Raw genomic sequence first — 6,378 nt, forward strand, 5'->3', positions numbered from 1 at the left:
TACTACAAGTTTTTAGTAACTTTTTTTTAATATAAAAGTGACATTTTAAAATGTTACTAAATCATTTTAGTAATATTTTTTTTAAGAAAGTAATATTATAAAAATGTTACTAACTATTTTTAGTAATTTTTTTTTAAAGAGGTGACATTTTAAAAATGTTACTAAATCTTTTTAGTAATATTTTTTAATACAACAGTAATATTATAAAAATATTACTAAAAGTTTTTAGTAATTTTTTTTAATAAATAAGTAATATTTTAAAAATGTTATTAAATCTTTTTAGTTATATATTTTTTTAAAAAGTAACATTATAAAAATACTACTCAAAATCTTTAGTAATTTTTTTTAATAAAGTGACATTCTAAATTTTTTTAGTAATATTTTTTTAATAAAAAGTAACATTATAAAAATGTTACTAAATTTTTTTATTAGAAAATTATACAAATTATTTAAATTTAGATTTAGATGGTAAGATGTCAATTATGTTTAGATGTTTTTATTTTATAAACAAGCTAGTAATAAAAATCTATCAACACAAACGTCAATAATTTCATTGGATTTTCAATCATCGAAAATGAATTTAGAAATATCTTGTCAATACATTGTCACTTTTGTTTACCATCTAGCACACATAAAATTTTTAGTATGTACTATGATTAGAGTCTCACAATCATACAATCAGTTCATGGGAATGACAGTCATTCACCAATGGGATCAAATTTGGTGACACTGGATTTGTGACATTAGTCAGCAGATATCCAATCTGAAAGAAAAACACAGGTAAATTAAAATATCAACTGAATTCAATGCAATACAGGATAAATACCAAGAATAGTTATGAACCAACTAAACTCATAACATACATGTGCAGACATTTACTATAAGTTATTTAGATATTCAAGAAAAAAAAACAATGACAAAAATTCTAAAATTACACACTTCAAATATAGCTTGCGACTTGTCAAGAGTTTATCTCATCTCAAATCCTAAGAAAGACAAATGAAGTGTTGATAGTCAGAACAACTAATAGGGGGAGTATAGGTGGACGGTAGTTTTTTTTTGCAGAATAAAGGGGTAATTTGTCCTCACTTCCTGTTCTTGACAAGTACACTGTCTTTCTTAATGTCATACTAACTAAAAAACTAAGAAAAAAGAACAACAAAGAATGCCTCATTGGCCTTCATTGGTCATAGATTGAGAAATGCACACAATATCAAAGACATGGCAGGAATAAATCAAATAGTGCTATGTGATCAATCAAATAGTTGCACAACACAGAAGTGAGAGATGTACCCTTCTTACAAAAATATAAGAAACATTATAGTACCAAATATTAACTACATTCAACTTATGACCAAAACTTGTACATTATTTTTTACCTGTTATTTTCAAATCAGAATCCCAATTTCATTTTAATAATTTCTTTGATCCTTTAATGCACACATTTGGTTTAGAATTTAGTGAATGTATCTTTGTTTTTTCTCTACTTATTTAACTATGGTGTGAATGATGATGATAAACAAATCTTGAATTAAAGAAAATTCTGTGAATAAGAGTGAGTAGGCAGGCATGACACCACAAAAGGGTTCTAACAAGAAAAAGGGAAGTTTTGTCATCCATTTTAGGGTGTGTAGGTGAATGAAAGAAGATAGCAGTGGAGCAAAACTTATTGCAACAATATCAACAATTGGGTTTAGAAAAAGAAAAATAAATGCTTGAACTGACTATGCTTTTAAATTTAAATTTACCTCATTTTTTAGGACATTCCTGTCAATGCTTTTATCTGTCACTTAAATGAATGATTAATGTAAATGAAGCAACAATGTTACATTTCTGAGGCAAGCAAACAGTGGCTGCAGTAACTTCCTCCACATGGAAGGGCAATGTGACTCCAGGAAGCTATAGGTGGCCACATGTTTGTTCATATTTTCAAAATCATATGAAATACAATGATGTGACACTCAATCAAATGCTAAAACTATTTGCTCAAGGTGTTTGATTCCAATAAAGCAATTGTAAACAAGAAAGCAAATTGAAAGAAGAAACTATGAAAACAAATAGATGGAATCATCATCAACTATAATAAAGAATATAAAAAAAATCTGATTACCTAATCAACTTTAATTCGTCCCATCAAAATGAAGCTTTGGTTTCCGTTCTCTTTTTCCAATCTGTTTCTTTTGAACACCACTGATTTCAATACTTGTGTTAGATGGAGTTCATTAACAAAACAATAATGAAACAAAATAAACATATAAAACTATGATCTTATAATAAATTACACTAATAATCTTTCTTCTACTGTACTGAAATGTAGTTTTCCTCTTAGTCTGGCTGCTCTATTGAAATAAAGTTCTATTGCCCGATTCAAATATCATAATTAAGTCAATCAATATTAAATTACTTAAAATATTATTCCAAACCATTTAAATACCTAGTAGATGTTCTAGGTGCTACCACCCAATTTTTGTCCATGCTTATGTTGTCTTGAAGCTAAAAATGAAATACCTGATAAAAAAAATGAAAAATTATCTATTAATAACAAAATTATCTATGAACTTTGGAATTAAAGGTGAGTAACTATTCAACAATTTAAATTCTAAGAATAAAAAAAGATCAAAACTTGAATACAAGATACAACCAACATGATGTGAAATAACAATGAAGCATTGAAAGTAGGAAAAATGGTACCTCGGTAGAGGATAAGGAAGATAAAAATTAGCCTGTCTTTTACTCAATCCAATTAAACCATTCAATCTATTTTTGAGAATTAAGTAAAGTTTTGAGATTCATGAAAGGCGTTTTACATTTTTTTCCAATTCTTTTATTTTTGTAAACATGTTTCAAAAATTAGAAAATATAAGATATAATATTTTAAACTTTAATATTTAAAATTCAGTATACGTAAATTATGATGACACAATATTCCATTTCCATATATAATCATGTTAGGTCGAGTTAGAATAGTTAAAAAGATCATAATATATCAACATGTTTTTATAAAGATGAATGATTACATATCCTTGTTGAAACAGAGGAAATACTTTGAAAGCCTATTACTGGGGTCGGCCTTAGATGCAATTTTCATGCTAAGTTTCTAGCACTTCTACATATTTTAGACTTTGAAAAAAAAACACTTTTTCACAAAAGGTATCATGCATGTGCCTTTTTTTATTCATTCAACAGGTTTTGCCAATTTATTTACTCCATAAAAATCATTTTCATTTTATATTTAAAACTGTTTCTCATATTTCACGCACATCTAATCCTTTTTTTTTGTCAATACCGTTAAAATTTGCTCAATTACATATAAAGAATTAGATTTGGATTCACTTCATGGTAGTTATGAATTGATGTTAAATTAAACTTCACGTGATTATAATAATGTAACATGTTGTTACCAAATTATATTATTTAGTTACATCAAGTGTGTTGTACCTAATTGTATTATATATGACTTTTATATACCGTAACACTCTTATTTTCATCCTTTTATGTTGTTATCTTCTTCTCTAATTTCTTTCATCACTTCACACTCTCTTTATACGTACCAATTACACGTTTGCAATAATATTACTATATTTTTTTAGTCTATGATTTGTCACAGAATCACTAAAATTGAGTTGAATTTGTCAAATTAATTTATGAGTATAGACATACTGGTAACTGTTAGGCATGCATAGTTGATAAAACCCCTTGAATTTTTTTTAAAAAGTTTGGTTCCTCTACTTATTCTGAATGATATGTATCCAATATTGTGGTATGGTTGAGCTCTATGACAAAGTTAAAATTCAGTTCCATGGTTATCAAAATTGTACACACAGCGATAAAGGTTCCCCTCTCTTGATTACACCATCCACCGAATCTAAATAACCATGTTACTTAGAATTCCATGGAGTGGTTTTTGCCAATGTTTCAGAAACTATTTCTATCAGTACTGGACATGCCACTGGTTTCGGTACTAGCTATCTAGGGTAGACTTTAATTTGCTAAACACAACACTGACTATAGGCACTGCAGCGAGAAATTAATTGAGTCCTGTTGTATACCAGCTAGCTAGGCTCATTATTTCACATGCATAACTCTCTTATTTGCTATGCTATCCTTAAATCCAACATGTTACATATTCTCTTTCATTAACAACATTATTTCTAGTTTTCCACGAAGACATCCTAATATTGAAAATCATTGAAAAGGCAGGGAAAACATGGAGAAAGAGATTATAAATAGCAGCTGGAACAGTGATGTTCCGAGACATACCTTCAGTTGTAGTCTTAAATAGAGATCCACAGTTATCATTTGAGCAAGAGCTAGAAATGGAGCAGGGTTAACTGCATCAAGAAATAAATAAAAAGCAAATCAACAAAATCTCCAATTACTACTAGAAGAAAGGATCTATCAAATAAAAATAATTAATATTATCATATCACTGCCAAATTAGAATCAACACGTCTTGTACCAAATCAAGGAGATAATCACTATTTATTAGCATTTTAATACTGAAATCAAACACAAATTAATCATAAAAAATGAGATCGCAATAATCACCTACTAAAAAAACACTAATCCTAGGTTCAAATGTGAGAAATAAAAATTGTAAATGAAAACAATAACAAATTGAAGCGTTTGAACAATAGAGGAAATCTTACCTCCGAGAGAATAGAATGAGACAACGCACATAGCAGTGACACACACGCACGTAGCAGTAGCAACGACACACACACGCACGTAGAAGTAGTCGTTTGACCGAGCGAACAAGCAGGACGTAGATGAAGCACGGAGAACAGAGTGAAACCCTGAAGAAAAGGAAGGGCACTGTGAGAGTGAGGAAGAGGAACGACGAGACTGAGAAAGTGACGAAGAGGAATGTGAGAGATTGAGATTGAGAGGGAGGAAGAGGAACGTGAGAGACTTAGATTGAGATTGAGACTGAGATTGAGAGAGTAAACAGTGAGGGCAAAACAGTGAGAATTAGTGACTTCGAAAGAGTAACTTCGAAAAAACACTATTGAGTGAGAAAGAAAAATAATATGAGAAATTGAGTTGAATTTGAGAGTATATTTTGTATAAATTTAGTAAAGTGTAATATTTAAAAATTTTACTAAGTTAAAAAATTTAAGAGAAAATAGTAGTTTAAATTTACAAATTATAATATTTATTTATAAAATGTCACTGTTACTTTTGTGCATAGTGACATTTATATCAAAATTGTTACTATAATAATTAAAATATATATTTATTTTATTTATAATGACATTTATATAAAAAAGTGTTATTATAATAATTAAAATTGATATACTGTAACATTTTAAATAAATGTTACTAGGAAAATGTTACCATAGATATAAAATGGTGTAGTGGTTGTAAACACCAGTCATGAGAATTTAATAAAAAACCAAAGTCAAGTCATAGATGATCGAGTAAGCAGATGTTGATATTTTAAGTCTAAATCCAAGATAAACGTATCTAATATGTGGAAACTCAAAACTTAAAGTCAAAATAAAAAGGTTCAAGATGACTTTTTTTATCAGAAAAAAAATAAGAAATAAGAGATATTTCAGGAATATATCTCAATCCTTATGCAAAGTCATTTTTAACTTCCTTACTCTATAATACATACCTACATGTGACACATTCATATGAACATATAAACCATTACAAAACCCATTCAAATCCCTTTACTCGTCAATAATAACACTTAGTAATTTTTTACAAATCTCACACAAACCAGTTGAGACACCAATCAGAATATGAAAAACTTATCCCTCGGGCTTTATTCACTACCCATGATCACGCCTTCGGCTGTGCCATTGTGAAAATTTCAATATGGTCTATCCTGCTACTTTTAAAGATCCTCTTATTCCTATGTTTTCACAGTTCACCTATATCTACTATCCACACACTACAAATCTGGTAACACTTTCATTCATGCCTCTCATCTTAAAACTTAAAAAATGCTTTGTTGATTTCTAGTGGTCCGTCGACGCCAATTCCATCCACTCGTAGCATTTAGACAACATAAGCAAGACAACTCTACCAGTTTAAGATAATAGATCAAGCTAAACATTCTTTGAGTATGATGATAAGTAAAATATACTCAAAATGTGAAATCGAACAAAAAATAATACACAAGGTGTAACATGAAGTTAGAAACGCTAAAAGTGTTGAGTCAAACTAAGTAAGTTTAAGCATGATGTGAAACTAACTTAAGACTGAATTAGAAATGTTCAAAAAAAAAAAAAAACGTAATAAAGGTACTCAAGAGTCAATAAATAAATATAAAACATTATTAAAGACAAATGGGCCTAATAAAGCATTATATTAATCTATATTTTTAATAAAAAAATACAAACCCCAAATCAAAATACAGTTCAATAA

The 6,378-nt window shown here is 28.6% G+C and overlaps 1 long non-coding RNA gene across 2 annotated transcripts; it reads right to left on the reverse strand.

Moving 5' to 3' along the window:
- Nucleotides 1–570: 570 nt before the first annotated feature.
- Nucleotides 571–5,053, reverse strand: LOC137815410 (uncharacterized). Of its 2 annotated transcripts, XR_011081733.1 has the most exons (6): nt 4,913–5,053; nt 4,650–4,796; nt 4,261–4,331; nt 2,435–2,508; nt 2,111–2,190; nt 571–763 (listed from the first exon to the last, which is right to left on the reverse strand). It is a non-coding gene; the product is annotated as an uncharacterized lncRNA (long non-coding RNA). The 2 variants fall into 2 exon arrangements; XR_011081732.1 differs by having other exon boundaries at nt 4,650–5,012.
- Between the last annotated feature and the right edge of the window lie 1,325 nt (nt 5,054–6,378).

The sequence above is a fragment of the Phaseolus vulgaris genome, chromosome 1, assembly GCF_000499845.2.
Source record: "Phaseolus vulgaris cultivar G19833 chromosome 1, P. vulgaris v2.0, whole genome shotgun sequence".
Classification (NCBI taxonomy): domain Eukaryota; kingdom Viridiplantae; phylum Streptophyta; class Magnoliopsida; order Fabales; family Fabaceae; genus Phaseolus; species Phaseolus vulgaris.